Raw genomic sequence first — 20,398 nt, 5'->3', positions numbered from 1 at the left:
TAAAAAACTAGAAACTAATTTATTAACAAGTGTGCAATTCTTTATCGCAGGGCCAGGACACCCACTTTTTATAGTTGTTTTTAGTTTTGATTAATTAATGAGATTATGGTATTTTGTTCAAAAAAAAATATTGTTTTTAATTGAACGTCCACATCATAAATTGGCAGGACCAATAAAATTAGAGTATTATTTGACTTTTGATGTAAAAAAATAAATTTTGTTTTTAATTGAAAGGACCCATCATAAATTGGCAGGACCTATAAAATTAAAATATTATTGACTTTTGTATAAAACGAATTTTATTTAAAAAATATCATTTTTTTTAGTTCAACCAGGATCGAGTCCGTAAGCATTTGATAGAGCGGTAGATCATGAGATTCTCGTGTATTATGTCATGCAGGGAAAAGCATTGAGTAAGAAAAAGAGATAATTTTACAATATTTTGGACCCACTATAAATTTGTCGGCAAAGAACACGAGCAAAATAACTACGTTTACGAAAGAAATAAAAATTGTTATGAAAATCACAAGAAAGAACAAAATGTGTGGATCCGAGTATTCCAACACCGACCTATACCAAAGCAGAATAAACAACCCCTACAAAAAACTCTCTTTCACTCTACACGATCTTAAAGATCGATTTTTTTCCTTCATAAAATTCAAATCTCTCTCAATTACAATGCATGTATTATTTTTATATCCATAACAAAAAGATAACCAAAAACGCTAAAAGCTTTATCTCTCTAATCACTAAAAACCTTATTTCTCTTACTAGTAAAAGCTAATTCTTATCTTTCCAATAAGGAAAAGCCTTGTCTTGCAATCGACCTTAAACTTATCCTACCATTAAACAAGGACGTCAACTTAATCTTTTTTTAAAATCCAAACTTCTATTCACGTTGATCTTAAAAGTGCGGGTCTTATCTAAAAGACAACCATACCTAAATCCAATGCAAACATAAAAAGGACTTACAAGGACTTAATAAAGAAAAATATATATATAAAGGTCCAACATTATAATGTAGAACTATAGATCCCCCATCAAAAATCTATCGGAAAAGGTAGTTTTAATGTTGAAAAAAAAAAAATTTAAATATCATAAATAGTGCATTTTACAACATATTATCTACACCGTCCATTTTCAAGATTTTCATATGTTTATAGATCTACTTGATTTTAACCATTTTTGAAATTTAAAATTTTATAATTAGATATAAAAATAGATTTTGAGATAATCATAATAACATTTTACATCAAAATTATATACCATGATAAAATTTGAAGGGCACCTTACCTTTATACAGAGGCGTCCGTATGCCAACTGCACCCTATAAAAAAAAACTTATCAAAGTAACCCCAAAAATCCTATTTCTAATAGTTCATCCTAATAAATAAAAATTAAAATTCTACCTAAAATCTAAACATAAAATTAACAAAAATAAAAATAAAATTTGTACTGCCAGATTTTGATATGCGTCATTCTTCGTGGTTCAAACTCATCCTCGAGTTTTTTAAAATGCACTAAGATAAAATTTGTAGTAGTCCCGCCTTCTTCTTCACCCTAAATATTAGAAAAACGATCATCCGACTTGTGGGTTACTGAATTAGTTAAGATACAATGATGGTGCACTGAAATTGTGAAACCCCTGAGAAAAAGGTCATTGTAGGTTGATTTTTCAGCCACATCAACGTGCTGAAATTGCTCAAACATCACCTTGGAGTACACCACTAATACATCGGTTTCTTTGTCATACATCTCGCTCAATCGCCTCTGGGATCAAGTCGTCATACATCTCCATAGGCTCAATCTCCTTTGGGATGAAGTCAATATCTTGATTCTCCACCTCTCAATCGATAAGAAAATTATACATCCTTGTTGCCTAATGGATAACTTCTTTCCTTTCATCTTCTTTTTCATAAAAAAGATTAACTTCATAAAAAATGAGGTAATCTGTGACATCGAAGAATGATGAATGTAATTGAAGATCCAAATCTACATGTTCTTCATCTTCAACTGGTTTTTCATCAAACTTAGGCAGATCAATTTCTCGGCCATGACGAAATAAATCATTCTCCTAACCATGAGGCTCCCGATACATAGGGTTGTATAGAATGGGTTCTAGAAAATAGTGTTCGACTCACTACCATCATAATAGTGTGTCGAAACTAATTTTTGCACCAAGCGCAAGGTCAGCTCTTCGACTTACCTTCTCAAACATTTGTTCTCTATCCCATGAAGAGGTCGGAGGTTTCATTCTCGCTAAATGGGTTGAGTCTCGATGCCCAGCCATGCTTGATGGGTTGAATCTCGATGCCCGACCATAGACCTTGTACACAAGCCATGAGCCAATTGACGAACACCACCATCCACAATAATTAACTACACTCCACCTGTGACGCATTATAAAATTTACTAGCAAACAACACCAATAAAATTAAACACGGCATAAAATTTACCTCCAAACAATACCAGCAAAATTAGCAATCGCGAAGGAAATCAAAAGAGCAGAACATGCGGATACAAGTATTCTCGTGTTGAGACACAGTATTCTTATCTCTTTCTCTCTATGTGACTTCCTATTCATTCTATCTCACGTACATTTCTATACTTGGAACCCTTTGTAAATACTTCTTCCAAACAAAAGATGTCTAAATAGTTCTTCTAAACAAAAGATGAACATCAACTTAAAATAAATCTATCTAAAACGAACTCACGTGAGAAAATAAAAGAAACAAAAAACGAACTTATCAAAATAAACTTATCAAATTAACCCCAAAAATCCTATTTTTAATAATTAATCATAATAAATAAAAATAAAAACTCTACCCATACTCTAAAAATAAAATTAACAAAAATTATATTAAAATTTTTAGCGACAATCTTCGTCAATTTTTTTGTGCACAGATTTTCAAAGATATGTTTGATTCATAATTCAAAACGCTTTTAACAAATATTAACTCAAACGTGTTTCACGACTCTGTGCATTTAATCGAGTTTGTGAGAAACGATGCTTGGAGAAGTTTGGACTAAACCATGAGCATCAAACTCCTCATGTTTCATGACATTTTGTGGTTGTTCATTTTCAGCAGTTCGATTTTTTGGGTGAATATTTTCAGTTGTCTACTTGTCCTTAAAGCGCCTTAATCTGGAAATAATCCAACATTTTGGAATGTGAAAGTCATGGATGTTGGCTCTGAGGCATAAAATTGGGTATATTAGTTTCTTAAGGAACTTCTTATCCATGATGCTTCCTTAGCCGCCATACAACATGCAATGAATTTTTTTTTTATAGTTGATAATACGCTTAAATTTTGTTTCTTAAACAACAATGAGAAAACACCACAACCATATCTTAGGAATTAAGGTGATTCCAATTCTAATTGGTGACTATCTCTAACACATGAGGATACCTACATCCACGGATAGAAAAGTTCTTTTCCACTTATCAAAAGGCACTAGACAATCATGGAGAATGCAAGGGATTAGAAAATCTCTCTCTCTCAAGCACTAAAACAAGTTATTTTTCTTTCAAGAATACCCACCCAAGGATTAAAAAACACCCACCCAAGGACTAAAAAACTAATCCTTCTCTCTTGCATACTTTTTCTATACATTTTTTTATTTTTCCATATGTTTTCTCTTTCTACAAATATACTATTGAGCAATGATCCAATACAACAGTTGTATCATAGTATAATGCAACGACACTTCAAAAAACCATGTTTGTGGTATTTGTATGACTCCAAATTTTGTACACACACTCTCTTCATCTCAATAATCAACCCGCCCAAAAACAAAGTTCAATTTGTACCCTACATATGGTCAAAATGAGTCCCCTCCATAAAAACAAATCTAGACTATTCATTTTGTGAATATCAAGATCTTAGCCTTTATAAACTCAAAATCATTTTTTTTTTCTAACATTGTTCATCTAATGATAATAAAGCCATCCAAAAAAGTTGGAAATGAAAAAATCCTTCTAAAACCCAAATCTAAGTATCTTACCAAAATGAACGACCTATGTTAATTGGCCTAAAAAAATACTTTCAAGGTTGTGTTTTGAATTTTTTAATTTTTTTATGATGGTTCATTAGAATGAAAAGAATACTTATTTCAAATTTTGAATCAAATAAATGGTTGTGACACTATTTACAGCACGCTCTACAAATATCCTATTTATAAAGAGAGACCCATGGGATACGCACATTAGGCCTCTCCATTTCCTATTAGAAATAGGATAACACTAATCCTATGAGAATATTTCGTAAGATTTCTTATTCGTAACACAATCCTATGAGAATCTTTCCTAAGATTTCCTATTCGTAATTTGATTGGGTTTAGATGGCCTCAACCTCCCGTAGACTCACGTGAGATATTCTTTCTCCAATTATAAGATTATAGATTCATAAAACTAGCATCAAATATCCCATGATACTATTCTTTCTCCAATTTATAAGATTATAGATCCATAAAACTAGCATCTAATGTCCTATGATACTATTCTTTCTCCAATTTATAAGGTTATAGATCCATAAAACTAGGATCTCATATCCCATGATACTAGTAACGTCAATATCATCCATGAGAGTATATCATGTTCCCTTAAATCAAGGAAACAAGGCTTCGTCACGTATGTCTAACAAATCCATCCTCCCCAAACCTTGTAGGGAAAATTACAAATAAACTGAAGACCAGACTTTTTTTATGTAACTTATCCACCTAAATTTTTCTCTCATTTTTTTTTTAAAACAAATTTTCTAGGTAAATACCCTCAAGGGAAAAAGTTCATTTTTTTAGACAGAAATGTCTTTCTCGTATATAAAAATCATTTCCCAAGATTTGACGTAGACTTTTGGTCCCAAACAGCACATTGCTTGAGGGCACCATCACAACATCCGACCGACCGCCTTACGACAGCTATTGCACCGAAATTGAGTACTACCGGACTGCCCTAAGACAACTTGTGGACCAAAACTGAGTATTGTTGTACCGCTGAAGCCCTGGAATCTAGTAACTGCCGGAACGCCTTTTGCAACCACCGGACAGCCTTACTGGCGGATCGCATTTTATATAGTGCCGGAGCCCTACCGAACCATATTTTACATAATACTGAAGCCCTCCGGAATTCAGTAACGGCCGGACCGCATTTTACACAGTACCAGAGCCCTATTGCCGGACCGCATTTTACACAGTGCTGGAGCCGTACTTCCGGATCTCACTTACACAATGCCGAAGCCCTGTGGCCGGACCACTTGCACAGAGCCAGAGCCCCTATTTTGGTGGGATAGAGGTGAGTGGTATGGGTAAGGTAAAAGTCAGGGATGGTAGCATAGGTATTTTTTTTATTTTTTTTGATTGGGGGTATTTGTATAGAAAGTGTATTTTTTGGAAAAAAATGTGAGAAAAAGTTAGGTCGAGGTAAGTTGCATAGAAAGGGTAGTTTTCAGGTTTTTTTTTTTTTTCTCAACTTATGGATGCAGTTTCTATAAGGTTACAACCTTAAACAATCCAATTAAGGCGCACCTTAAATTTTTATCATAATATGTAATTTTTTTGTAAAAAATTATTAGTATTATCTTAAAATATATTTTCATACTTAATTAAAAAATTTTAAATCCAAAAATAGTTAAAATTAAGTAGATCTATAAATATATGAAAATCTTGAAAATGGATGGTCTAGATAATATGTTGCAAGATGCACTATTTCCGGGACTAAAACTTTATTTTTTTTCATATTCATACATCTCGATGTCTAGATGATCGATTGGATTGTTTTCTCAACATTAAAACAATATTTTTGATAGATTTTTTAGGTGTCTATCATTCTACATTTTAAAGTTGCAACCTTATGTAAACTTTTCCCTTTTTTTATACTGTTAGAACTTGCTTTTTCTAAAACTCCCAAAAAAAAAAAAAAAGTGTACCGCTTTAACATTTATTCTAATAGGTGGTCTTCGTATCAGAATCATGTCCTTATCCAAAATATAATGAAAACTTTTATTAAAATACCAATTCAACTAATATTTACTTAAGAAAAGGAAACATACTTACTTCATCTTTCTAAAATAACTCAACAAAACTGGACTAATCAAAAGAGGGCAAGCTTTCTACGACATAAAACTTATATACTTCCCCTTATCCAACCGTCCATTCTGAATGGAGGGCTAAGATTGCCCCAATCACAATGTCATGTGTCTACATTATTTTATTTTAAATTTTTTTCTATAAACTATTTTAACACCAAATTTTGTACGTCCAATTCCCTATTAAATTCATATTAGCGAAAAATATAAAACAAATATTTTCAATAAAATAAAATGACTAAAATACCCTTAAAATTTTAAGGGGCATTTTGGTCATTATATTTTATAAAAAAACTATTTTTAATATTTTTTATAGGTGCACCCAAATGAGAAGATGGAACATACCAAATTTTATATTTATAAAATTTGTATAAAAAAACTAAAAATAAAATAATTTGAGACATCGGATCTAAGATCAAACGGTGAGTAACTCTCTTGATCAAAATTGGACGGCTGGATGGTAGCGGAAGCATAGATCTTCTATGCTGTAGGGGAAGTATAGAAACGTTTCCCATAAAAATATACTTATCAAACAAACAAATAATCTTAGACAAATCGTATTTTTAACAATTAACTTTAAAAAAAATAAAAATAAAAAATAGAAGATACATAACAAAAACTAACAAAATATATGTTTCAAAAAAGAAAAATATAACTCTCACTCCTAAAATAATTATAATTCCTAAAAACTAACACCCAAAAATCTATCCACATCTCTAAAAATAAAATCAACAAAACTAAAATTAAAATTTTGTAACAAGTGGATCTTGATATGCATCATTCTTCCCTGGTTGGAGAAAATTCGATCAGAGTGTTGAAATGCGTTAAGATGAATTTTTCAATATCCTTGTAATCTTCTTCAACTAGAAACATTGTAAACACGATCTTGGGACTTATGGGTTATTGTATTGATTATAATGCAACAATCGTGCATTGAAAATGAAAAGGCCTCATGGAAAAGATCATTGTTGTCAATCGAGTCTGTTCAACCATAAACTTGCTGAAATTGCTTAAACTTAACCTTAAGACATACGACGTGTGCATATTTGATATGAGCACTAGATTCAACAGTTGAACCAATTCAACCTATTGATTTTTCTTTAAGGCCTTCTTTTTTTTTTCTTCATCAAATATTGGTTTAATCATGTAATCTTGAACATTATCACATATTGAATCTCCTACAAATCATTGATCTTCATCTAAATATGTATAGAAAATTGGGGACAAATCCCAATCGACAACCTGTTGATCTTCGATACGACAACACCAAAATCAACCTTGTTCCCTTTCAAATGATGTAGATCAACTAACTCTTATGATTTATTCTCTTGACTATGGGACTGTCGAGGCAAGCATATGTATATAACGGGTACTCGAAGACAATTTCCCACTTACTATCGTCATCATAATATGTCGGTACTGTGTTTTACTCAAAGCACTGGGTCAATTCCTCAACTTGTCGAGTCAAGTCTTCTATCTCAGTGTCTCAGAGGTCTCGCTCTCTTAAAGATGTGCTCATTCTCGGTACCCGGCCATAGGCCTCGTTCACGAGCCATGATGTCTATCGACAAACACCATGATCCTTAAGAATCGACTGATGTTCTGATACCACCTGATGCAGTTGAAAATTACCGGCCCACCAATAACCGGTAAATCAATTGCATTTTAGATAGAAAAATAAAAAGCATAAAATAAATCAGCAAAAGGAAGCACGAACGTGGGGAGTCTGAGTTTTCCACCAAGAACCACTAGAGCACATAAAAGAAAAACTCATAGAAACGACTCTCTCACTCTCTCTCTCTACAATAAGCTTTTTTCATTCAACCAAAAATCCATCATCCCAATACATTGTATGTGCTTAATTTTTTATTCCCCTGCAACTTGCTTTCTAAAACTTCCTACAAAAATGGAAGTTCACCACTTCAACATTAATCCTAATAGGTGGTTTAATATCATGTGAAGCATCTCCTTATTCAAAAGATACAGAAAGATTTTATTCAAAAACAGAAAGTACCAACACAATTAATACTTATTAATGGAAAGTAAACGGACTTAATTCAGCTTCCTAAAATAACTCAACAAAAATGAATTAACAAAAAAAGACTTGTCAAACTAACCCAAAGAATCTTAAACTAATTATATTTCTAACAATTAACCTTAATAAAAAAATAAAAATAAATAAAAGATGCCATAACAAAAAATAACAAAATATGTTTTTAAGAAAAAGAAAAAGAAAATATAACCCTAACTTCTAAACTAATTATAATTCCTAAAACTAAACCAAAAAATCTACGGACATCTCTAAAAGTAAAATCAGCAAAAATAAATTTAAAATTGTGTAGGAACCTGATCTTGATCCTTATCTGATCTTCCCCAGAATTATATGAACATATCTTACAAAATGAAAGGGGTGATAAAATCTAGGGGCAAGCACTCTACACCATTGCTTCATTCATAGAAACCGCTGCCTTGGCCAAAGCATCAGCAACCATGTCGGCCTCTCTTTAGATGGTAGGGTCTTCCAATGATTTTCAGCAAAAGATTAAAGCTTAGTAAGTACAATTATCCTCCATTGCGCCAATCTCCAAGAGGCCTACAATGACAACCCATGGAATCAACGGTAAGCTTGGAGTCTCTTTCAATAACAATAGGTAGCATGAGATAAAGTTTAAAAGAAACTCAAAATATTGGGTGATCAATCTTTTACCATGGTGAATAACAATCAAAACCTCAAGCACGAAGAAAAGATGAAAATAGCCGCATCAGTTGCTGCAACTGGTAGTACTCAAGCTATAGTAGGGCACTGTTCTAGTGACCTATGTGCATAAATCATATGCACCAAAATATAATTTAATTGGTACAAAGTACCATAAAGGTATAATTAACTCCACTGAGGTGGAGTGTCGAAATCAGATCAGAATTAATAAAAGAGCTTACTCTATCTTTACTCTATTATTCATTCTTGACCCTGAATAATCAAAGTAAGATGTACTTCTAAATGGTGTCGAAAAGATGATTTTTTAGTAGTAAAATCTTTGTGAAGGCCTGGAAATTTATTTCATCTCTAATTACAAAATTTAAAGCCTAAAAAATAATATAGATCGGGCAAATCTATAAATGCTTTAAATTATTGAAAATTGACGCCCCAAATAATGCATTTGAAGATACGCCCTTTCCTAGACATTGAAATCTTTCTTTCTTTTTTCTTACTTCTACGCATCTCAAGGTAGCGATGATCTATTAGAGAGTATTTCGATATTGAAACAACCTCTTCTAGTGAATTTTTTAGGTGTGTCTTAATTTAATTGTTTAAAGCCTCAACCTTATATAAATTTTATCCTTAAATAAAATATATCTCTAATTTCATAAATTCTGAAAAAATCAACACATTATGAAAAGAATAAAAAAATATATTCATTTTAAGTATACTTCACATCCATTTTACTGATCGATATTTATTTCAAAGGCTAGAAGTTTATATAAAAGGTTAATTCTTAAGACTTTATTAAAACTATTTTGTTTTACAAGCATAATTTTGACAACTATTTTTTTAAATGGAATAGTGTATAAATATACATTATAGTTTCCATTATTACCAAAGTACCAAATAGTTTCCGTTACTACTAGACTGTCTGTTTTTTCACTTCATAACGAAATGTTTTAAAAAATATTGTTTTACCCTTTTTCGGGTTTTGAACAACCGAAATGGCCGTATTTTCGGTTTTTCAAAAACCGAAATGTGCCTCATTTTGATTCTTGAAAAACAAAAAATGACCTTGACAATTTAAAAACTTTTGTTGTCTTCTCTACGTCTTGTGCTCAGTGTATATGATTCTTAAAGCTACTCTTGTGTGAGTCTAAAAAAAAAACAGTCTCACATGAAAAGCTACACTATTGTGGGTAGAAAAGTTATCAAATGGATGTGAGACTTCACTTTTCTAGAGATCCATACCAACTTTAATGGTGATCTTTTGGAGGTCCTATTCACATAGGTGGGAGAGGGTCCTATAGGATCATTTCTCTATTTTGAATTTGGCGATCAAATTAATTGTTTATCCGAAAATCTGAGTTGCTTAAACAGGACTAGACATGTCAGTAATCGATGGCCATACCGATCAGGTTGAACCCCCATAAGTTATTATATAAAGGGTGCAGTTGGCATACAGATGCATCCATAGCTGCAGAGGTAAGGTGCGCTTTCAAATTTGATCACCGTATATAGTTTTGATGTAAAATGTTTTAAGGATTATCTCAAAATCTATGTTTATATCTAATTATAAAATTTTAAATTTAAAAAATGATTAAAATCAAGTAGATCTATAAACATATGAAAATCTTGAAAATGGACGGTGTAGATAATATGTTGTAAAATGCACTATTTTTGAGACTTAAAATCTTTTTATTTTTCACGGTCATACATCCCAATGTCGAGATGATCAATCAAACGGTTTTTCAACATTAAAACTACCTTTTTCGATGGATTTTTGAGGTGCATCCGTAGCTCTGCATTGTAAGGTTGCAACCTTATATAAACTTTTTCTTTTTATAAATAAAGCGTGTTTTAAAATGAAAAAGTTTATATAAGGATGCTACCTTATAATGTAGAACTACTTATGCCTCTCAAAAATCCATCGAAAAAGGTAGTTTTAATGTTGTAAAACCCTTTGATTGATCATCTTGACATCGAGATATATGACTATGAAAAATAGAAAGGTTTTAAGTCTGTGCATTTTACAACATATTATCTATACCGTCCATTTTCAAGATTTTCATATGTTTATAGATCTACTTGATTTTAACCATTTTTTAAATTTAAAATTTTATAGTTAGATATAAAAATAAAATTTGAGATAATCATAAGAATTACATCAAAATTATATACCATGATAAAATTTAAAGGTGCACCTTTCCTCTACACATACGTATGTATATGTACGCCAACTGCACCCGTTTAAAAATGGGTATGGTTTCTATAAGGTTGCAACCTTAAACAATCCAATTAAGGTGCACTTGGAAATTTTATCATAACATATAATTTTGGTGTAAAAATTTCTTAGGAAAATATCAAAATCTATTTTCATATCTAATTATAAATTTCTAAACTCCACAAATAGTTACATAGATCTGTAAACATACGAAAATCTTGAAAATGGATGGTCTAGATAATGTGTTACAAGATGCATTATTTCTGGGACTCAAAATCTTTTTTTTTTTTTTTTGTTTGTTCTTTTTCATATAGATGATTAATTAGAGGGTTTTTCAGCATTAAAACAACCTTTTCTGATGGATTTTTGATGTGCATTTGTACTTCTACATTTTAAGGTTGCAACTTTATATAAACTTTTTCCTTTAAAAGTGAAGCTTTTGGCCATATTTAATATCTATTATTTAAAGGGTGCGGTTTCCATAAGGTTGCAACCTTAAACAATCCAAGGCGTACCTTCAAATTTTATCATAACATATAATTTTGATGTAAAATAATCTTAATATTATCTCAAAATCTATTGTTATATCTAATTAGAAACTTTCAAACTTCAAAAATGACTGAAATCAAGTAGATCCATAACACATGAAAATCTTGAAAAATGGACGGTCTAGATCATGTTTTGTAAGATGCACCATTTATGGGACTCAAAATCTTTTTTTTTTTTTTTCATAGTCACACATCTCGATGTCGAGATGATCAATTAGAGGGCTTTCAATATTAAAACATTTTTTTATAATTGATATTTGATGTGCATCCATAGTTCTACATTTTAAGGTTGCAACCTTATGTAAACTTTTCCCTTATTTAAATGTTATTTGTATATTAAGATATATTATATAATTACTATTATTTGTAAATCATAAAATATTTTTAATAAATAAAACAATAAGATATTATTTATATTTTTGGTTTATTATTATAGATCTTAGTATTATATATTACATCTTAATATAATTAGGGAAACGTTTATATAGGGCCGAGGCTCTAAACAATCAAATTGGAGCCCACCTTAAGAATTTTATTAGAAGCGGTTGTCCTGATGTCTAAATATCCGCAACTTAATCATTTCAACATTAAGATGTATGGACATGAGAGAAAAAATGGATTTAAAGTTTTGGAAATAGTGCATCTTGTAACGCATTTTGGACCGTCAATTTTCATGATTTTAAAGTTTTCATAGATTGGCTTGATCTACACTATTTTTAAAGCTTTAAATTTTATAATTAAAGATAAAAATATAATTTAAGACTATCATAAAGATTTTCAATATTGAAACCACATTTCTCGAAACTATTTGAAGGTGGGCTCTAATTTGATTGTTTAGAGCCTCGGCTCTATCCAAACCGCACACATATGATTATTAATCCTATGATATTTTGGCTTCTGTGCAATTGAGAACTATTAGTTTTGGAGCACTTTTTTTTCACAACAATTGGTTCATAACAAATAATTCCAAACCACTTTAATTCCTAACAATGAGCACTCTGGAACTATTAGTGTTGGAAGTTCAAATACCCGAAACCCCAATTTAACCTGAATATCACACACTCAATACCGCATATATAAAATCATAATCCTTTCAAATATCATGTGCAATAATTTAAGAAAAATAAATTAGAGATGGAATAAATTACATATTCATGTGAGAAAATTAGAGAGACAAATCATAATACAAATTTAATGTGGCTCACCTGGCAGGGCTGTACGGACAAGCCAGTAAGTAATTACACTATCAAAGAGAAATTTACTAGGGGATACAAAGTTACCTCATTGGAGAAAATTGGTGAAAACTATCACCAAAAAAATACTTTATTGTGATCACCCAAAAACCACGATTTACTCCATTTTACTTTGGACGATCTAAGGACATGAGCAATATAAACTCATATAATTTTCCCACTAAAATGAACAAAAAAATCTCTTTTCTTTTCTAAACATAACCCAAGTAAACCCTAGAAAGAACTTTCTAAAGAGAGAGAAAAGTTCTAACCAAAAAGGAAAAATTGTGTGTCCCATGTAACCTTTTTTGCTTTTGTACTAGTCACATAATTTAGTAACAAAAAAGACCCTAAACAAATAAGTAAAATACAAATACATATTAGGTGATTTTTTTATCACTGTTTAACAATTGGTTTCATACCATTTTGATTCCCCTTTTATTTATCAATAAAGAAGATTTTCGACTGGTGTTTGGGTAAACAAGATAACTTCGTAAGAGGGGAATCAGGGAAGTTTTCTTAAGTAGTTTTTTTTTTTTTTAAGGAAATTCAGAATTATAATGAATTTCCATTTTCTAAAGTTTTATTTTAGGTTTAAAGTGGACAAGGAGACTTCTAGTAGCTTCAAGGAGGCTATTTTACCCGTAAGGGACTTGACTATAGTGGGATTGGATCATTTCACTAATATGGCCCATAGCAGATGTCTTGGTGCAATTAGGGGTTTTGGTGAATTTTAGGGACCGAAGGTGATTGTGTGATTGTCAATTATTGAATCAAAATTCCAAAAACAAAGAGTTCTTGGCGGATTGAAATGGGGATTTTTGAAAATTAAAAATTTCCGCCATTCTATCAAATGTAGCTTCAATACCTCATAGTGTTTCTTAAAACTGGAGGGCTTTGATTAATTGTTAAAGGATTCAACTTTCATATATTTCAATTTTTCCAAAATGATGAAGATTTGAGGGTTTTTTGGGCCCGAAGTACTACTGCTCGAAGAATTGTTTTTGATCCAAACAAATTGATTTCTGATTGCCCAATTGATCAATTTTTATCAAATTGATCACTGAAGTTTGATCATAAAGGCCTCATGTATCAAATAAACTAGTTATTTTGATTTACTATTGATTAAATGTTTTTATATCAATTTTTTTTGCTGTGTTTTTTTCCCGAAATTTTCGTGAAGTGAAAAATCCACAATTATTTGAACAAAGATCTCAATAGTGAATGAATCGGGCATTAGAATCTTAATTAAAGTATCTATCATATCCCCATGTCAATTTGTTCAAAAAATGAAAGATTTGGGGTTGATTTTGATGCTAACTTTTTTGTGTTCTTTTGCTCGATTTTAGGGTTCTTAAAAAAAAATTTGTTTTTTAATAAAATTACGTTTTGTTTTTATAAAAATATGTTATTTGTGATGAATATGAGAAAAAAAAGAATATATTCTTTTTGAAAAAAAATTTTAAATATTTTTGGTGAGCTTTTTGGATCTTTTTGTATGTTATTTATTTATTTTACAAAAATAATTTTTTTTGTGACAAATATGAGAAAAAAATATTTCTATCTATCATTTGTTGCAACTTCATACTCCTTAAATATGTTTATTAGCCTCTATGACGAAAAGAGGTTGAAACTAAAAGGTGTTTTACTCATCTCTCATGTTTCCACATGCTGAATTGGATAAAAAATTAACCATTTTTTATTTATTTTTAATATGCATCTTAATTCTACATTTTAAAGTTGCCATCTTATATAAATTTTTTTTTTGTCAGGTTAAAACTCAACTTAAAATGTTACTGAGTAAATGAGGTTTGGCCATTTCAAAATCAATTTGGCCATTTGAAGCAACACTTAACACCTTGACCCACACCTTGCATTTTTAACCAAGTTATTGAGTAAATGAGGTGCTCTCTCTTACTACCTTGACTCACAACCTTTCGAAAAACTGGGAACATTATGCTACAAAACAAATACGCTCTCAAACCCAATTCTAAACCGTATTAAAGGGTTTTTCAACATTAAAACAACATTTTTCAACATCAACATTAAAACAATATAGAAGCATATATTATTGCGTTATCCATTGTTAGTTGAACTTTGTAACTTCATTAATTGAATTTATGTGAAATTATAAATTGTCTTACATATCTCTATAATATTCAACTATTAAATTATATAAAAAGTTGTTTCAATTGTTTTTTATAAGATAAATGTATGTAATATGATAGTGTATACTTAATCTAAGTTTTTCTAATTTTTTTTTAAAATTTTTTAGGGGGCTTTGATTCATTTTTATTACAAATAATCTACTTAACCGGTTAGTCCGGTTAATCGCTCCAGTTAATCCGGTTCCGATTTGAACCGCCCCCAGCCTCTTGATCGATTAACCGTTTCGGTTCGATTTTACGAACACTACTCTCCACGTGGAGCTTTCGCCTCAAGCAGACGTATGAGGTCTTAGATCTATTCGGACATCTGCCCATCTATTTTGCAATCTATGTGTATGTTTTTATATTATTTGTTTCATTCTTTGTAATCATTTTTATTGAAAGCGCCATTACTCTTTGATCTTTTGAACCAATTTATCAGGGGCTTCGCTAGCTTGATCAGTTAATAACAGAAGTGTTTTGGTCGAGATGTAGGTTTCGGGGGTTTCAGGGGTCAATCAGCGATAGATGAACCTTTTGAGCAAGTAATGAAGTAATGATGGATTGGGATTTCGGGACTAAAAAATGCATAAACTTGGATCTTAAAACCTCACTTGAATAAAAAAATCCAACTAATGTGCATGAGGATTCGGTAAAAGGGCTTAATTACTAATAATTACTAATATTGGAGAAGTATATAAGTTGAGATTTGAAGTTTTGATATTTATCTTTCTATATATATATAATTGTCATGATCTTCCTACAGTAAAGTAAAAACTATGTAGTTGTAATATTCATCAATTAATTAATAATGCATCTAATAATACAGATTATGCATCTAAAAACATCGACCCACTATGCCATCGATGTTTTTTTGTATGTAACAAATTGATAGAAGATATTATCTGAAAATGTGAAAAAATAAAATTTCAATTACATTAAGTAATTGGCTTTTAGTTAATCCCTAGGCTAGCTTCCTTATTTGCTCTTCGTGTAATTAACGTGGATACTGGAATAATTGTATGCGTTGATGACTAATTGCAAATTTATATGGAACTGAACTTGTTGAATTTTTTTTTTTTTTCAATGAATATTTGATATGAAGTTAGAAATGTCTATTAATTATGTGAGCTTTGATGACGTTTTACTCCCTCTCCACTATGCATTCATTTGTCTAGGTCCTCTAATAGTAGGTATCCCAGATTGATTCATGGCCATCGGAAGAATGTAATTATTGATTTGCCATAGTGGTTATTTTAAGCATAACCAGAATGATGGGCGTAACTATTATAAAAGGGAAACTTAAAATCCACACTACATGATGGGGGCAACTCACTACAACAACTAAAGGTTCATGTATGTGTGGTGTATATTGAGCTTTGACCCAAACCGTTTATGAGAATTATTCACTTGTAGAACCCTTTGAAAAAAGGTTTGAAGCATAGAATAGGTTGATGACGTGATGCACGTTGTTAGGCCCATTGCGTTCACCTACGCACCCTGCGTCACGGGCCAGGAGCAACCTTTGGCTGGTACAACAAGCTCTATTGAGTCCTACAGTGGTGATGTGGTCCATATTTTACGCATTATGGGGTCTTCAATTAACAATTTTATGAGATTTTTGTGTTGTTCTAGGTTGACCTGGATAAATTCTGATAAGATTTAGTTACTGGACTGACCTTGTCTGATGTGAGGGTTTCCTAAGTATTATGGACTACTAGGCATGATCAACAAAGATCTACTATACTAGTATGGTCCTTAGGGGTTTAGGATTAGAGGTTTCTCGAAATTCCCTTAACCAAAGTTTTAGGGAGGTGAATAGAGAGCTATGGCAAGTGTTCAAGGAAGGCATATGAAGAGCTAAGTTTTATCACAAGCGAATAGTATGGACAAGAGCTTGGTGAAAATCAGGTTGAATATTTGATATGGCTCTACAGAGGGATAAAAGAGCTCCCAAATCAGCCTAGTCTTCAGTTCAATAAAGTGACGAGGAAGATGACTGGGCCTAGTTGGGAGGAGCATGTTTAAGTACAATTTACTTATATTGCAAAGAACCAGAAAAACTTATATGCTAGTATAAAAATTTCATATTTTGGTAATTTATTCAGGCAAATTATTGGACTTCAAGGAACTTGTCCATTACTTTTCATCCTATGCACATAAAGGGTTTCATTTTTGGAGATGTTGTGGCTCATGCGCAACCTATATCAGATGTTCATGCTCGCGAGTAGGCCTAGGTCCTAAACTCTGATAGCTTTTGTCGGACAATTTATTCCGGAACGCTTTGATATATTGTACTTTGATTTAAAGAACTATACAGTTAGATGTTTATGACTTCACAGTGTAACCTAGAGACCAGAATTTGTGAGTCTGAGCAAATTACATATTTAAATGTAGATTTAGATATGAGAGAGAGATAGAGAGACCAGGTCAGGGAGTGATGCAGAGATCTCTCATGTCGTCTCGTTTTTTTGCATATGATACCAGGATAAACTTGGCATTATGTGTTTTTTTTCTTCTTGGGATAATAAAAAAGAGAGAGAAATAGAGAGAATCAGGAGAGAACATAATTAGAATAATGAAATTTTGATGACCTTGTAATATGGAAGTACTATTTCCCTCAATAATGAAGTAGTGACATAATTATGTAGTTGGCAAAAATGTCTTACTTGGTTTAGCCTTTGAAGATTTTGATACATTTCAATAGATAGAGGATAATAGAAACTTTGGGATATAAAATTGCTAACTATTGGAAAGCGAAATGAAGAATAAATATTTTATCAAAATCAATAAACGACATTGAACATTGGAATGAAAATGAGAAGTTTATTGGTAAATCTCAAAATTAAATGAAGAAAAAAAAACTAAAAGAATGACTAATGAATTTCAGGAATACACATCTTCCAGGCAACCCAAACAATATACAGGCTATTCCAGATTTCTTACCAGGTCTATCCAAACAACAGGCACCCCAACCCTAAGAACAACCCAAACTTGCACCTCTCCCTTTCTCAACCCCAACTGAAATTCGAGAAATTCCAAATTATGAAAGAAACATTCAGGAACTTCTTGATATCAAAAAGCCCTAGATTCTAGAGAACTAGAACTTTCATGTTTTAGAGAATACCAAACATGCACTATGTCATCTACACATACGGCCATGATCATTTTTGCTTTTGAGTGTAGAGATATAACCATGATCATCCAACTCATAGGCACTTACACCTCTCACTTTCTTCAACCCCAACATATCCATCATGCTTCTCTCTCTTTCTACATCCTTCCACCTCCCAACACTAGCATACACATTAGACATGAGCACATAGTCCCCCACATGATCATGATCCAACCCAAGAAGCAATTGACATGCATCCTTTGCCATCTCCACATTCCCATAGGCCATGCAACCACCCGCCAATGCTCGCCACACAAGCCCATTGGGCCTTTCTCCCATCCCCCATACAAGTTCTTGGGCCTCATCAAGAAGCCCGGCCCGTGAAAGCAGGCCTACCATACACCCATAGTGCTCCACTCTTGGGACCAAACCATACTTGGCATTCATCTCTCTAAATAACTTCCGGCCCTCACTTACCAGCCCTGAATGGCTACATGCACTTAACACACTCAATAGTGTGACCCCATTAGGCAGCACGCCGACCTTCAACATTCTCGAAAAGACTGTTAAGGCCTCCTCGCCATGGCCATGTATGGCCAACGCTTCTATCATGACACTCCATGACCATACATCTTTCTCTATAATCCCATCAAAAACCCATCTAGCCTTGTCTATATCACCACACTTTGCATACATATACACAATGGCATTGCTCAAGTAAGTGTCTTTCCTTATGTATGGGCTTCTATCTATGAAATTATGAAGTTGTTTCCCTAGAGTGAGTGCACTGGACTTGGCAATGGCTTGGATGATTGGCATCAATGTAACCTCATTGGGATGGATGCCTGATGAACCCATGCAATCCAAGAGCCTCAGTGCATGGTCTAAGTCCCCTTTTCTTGCATGAGTGGCTATTATAGCACTCCATGAAACAATATCTCTTTGAGGCACTTTATCAAACATTTGCATTGCACATTTTAATTGGCCACAATCCACATACATCATAGCCAAATTAGTGTCCAAGACCTTATTGCAAGATGCCCATCCAAGCTTGATTATATGGCCATGGACTTGCATTCCATACGCATCCTTGCAGGTACGGCGGCACGACTCGAGCAAGAAGTTGAAGGTGAAGCCATCAGGAGAAGCACCTTCACGCCTCATTTTAGAGTAAAATTGAAGGACTGCTTGTGGGTTAGAGTGCAGAGTAGAAGCCCTTATCATGGTGTTATACGAGAATGTATCTGGGTTTTTGATCTGGGAGAAGATCAGTCGTGCATATTGGAAGGTGTTTGAAGGGGAGTTTGCACATAGAGATATGAGTTTTGTTTGTGTGAATTTATTGAGAAGTTGGGTTGTTGTGATGAGGTACGCATGGAGTTGCTTGATTTGGTTGAGGGAGTAGGATTTGGCTGTGATTTGGAGTCCTTGGTTCATACTTCATAGTCGAGGAGTTATTCTCGAATTTGATAAGTTTTCTAGAATGGAGACTACTACTATTTGTTTGTATTTTGTTGATTTTGCTCTCAGTTATTGCTACTCTTGCATCATTCACAACTCTCTCTCTCTCTCTCTCTTCATTTGAAATGCTAACAGTTATAAGAAACACATTTTAAGAGGATTTCTCAGGCCCCTCCACGAGAAGGAAGATCAGGCCTTTCAAATAATTGTTCCATTTATAACTACTAATATATATTATCTTCTTGAGAAATCAACGGAAATATTTTTAGTTTTAGGTATATTTAAAAATATTCTGAAATTTTTTAATATACGTAGATTATCCCTTTTTTTAATCTTCTTTTTCTTTATCGTCGGTACTTAGAGTATCGAAGTAATTTCATAATTGTAAACATGATGTTCGGTACTGGGGGTACCAAATATTCTTTTAGCATAAAGTTTTGTTTGCTAATCCCAGTGAACAAAATCTTTTTCGTTTAAATATATTATACTTTAGGACTAGTATTATGGTAGTTTGGTATTAGTATTACTATTACCAAAAATACTGGTACCAATTCCAAAAAAGAAAAGGAAAAAACCTAATTCGGTACTGCTAGTACTGCAGTACATAACGAAACATTAAGCTAAGAAAATATTTTGTTCAGAAGTGGAACAAAACACTAAGCCAAGACAACATTCAGTACACCCATTAATTAATAAATAGGGTGCAGTTGGCATACCGGATGCATCCGTAGGTGTAGAGGTAAGGTGTACCTTCAAATTTTATTATGGTATATAATTTTGATGTAAAATGTGCTTAGGATTATCTCAAAATCTATTTTTATATCTAATTATAAAATTTTAAATCTAAAAAATAGTTAAAATCAAGTAGATCTATAAACATATGAAAA

The 20,398-nt window shown here is 32.3% G+C and overlaps 1 pseudogene; it reads right to left on the bottom strand.

Annotated features, from left to right (window-relative positions):
* Positions 1–18,077: 18,077 nt before the first annotated feature.
* LOC148778911 (pentatricopeptide repeat-containing protein At5g56310 pseudogene) lies at positions 18,078–19,274 on the bottom strand (annotated as a pseudogene).
* Positions 19,275–20,398: the final 1,124 nt, after the last annotated feature.

This window comes from Amborella trichopoda, unplaced genomic scaffold (assembly GCF_054954075.1).
Source record: "Amborella trichopoda isolate Santa Cruz 75 unplaced genomic scaffold, AtrichopodaSantaCruz75HAP2 v2.0 scaffold_135, whole genome shotgun sequence".
Classification (NCBI taxonomy): domain Eukaryota; kingdom Viridiplantae; phylum Streptophyta; class Magnoliopsida; order Amborellales; family Amborellaceae; genus Amborella; species Amborella trichopoda.
The sequence above is the reverse complement of the archived record's forward strand: the minus strand, read 5'-3'. Positions and strand labels throughout refer to the sequence as shown.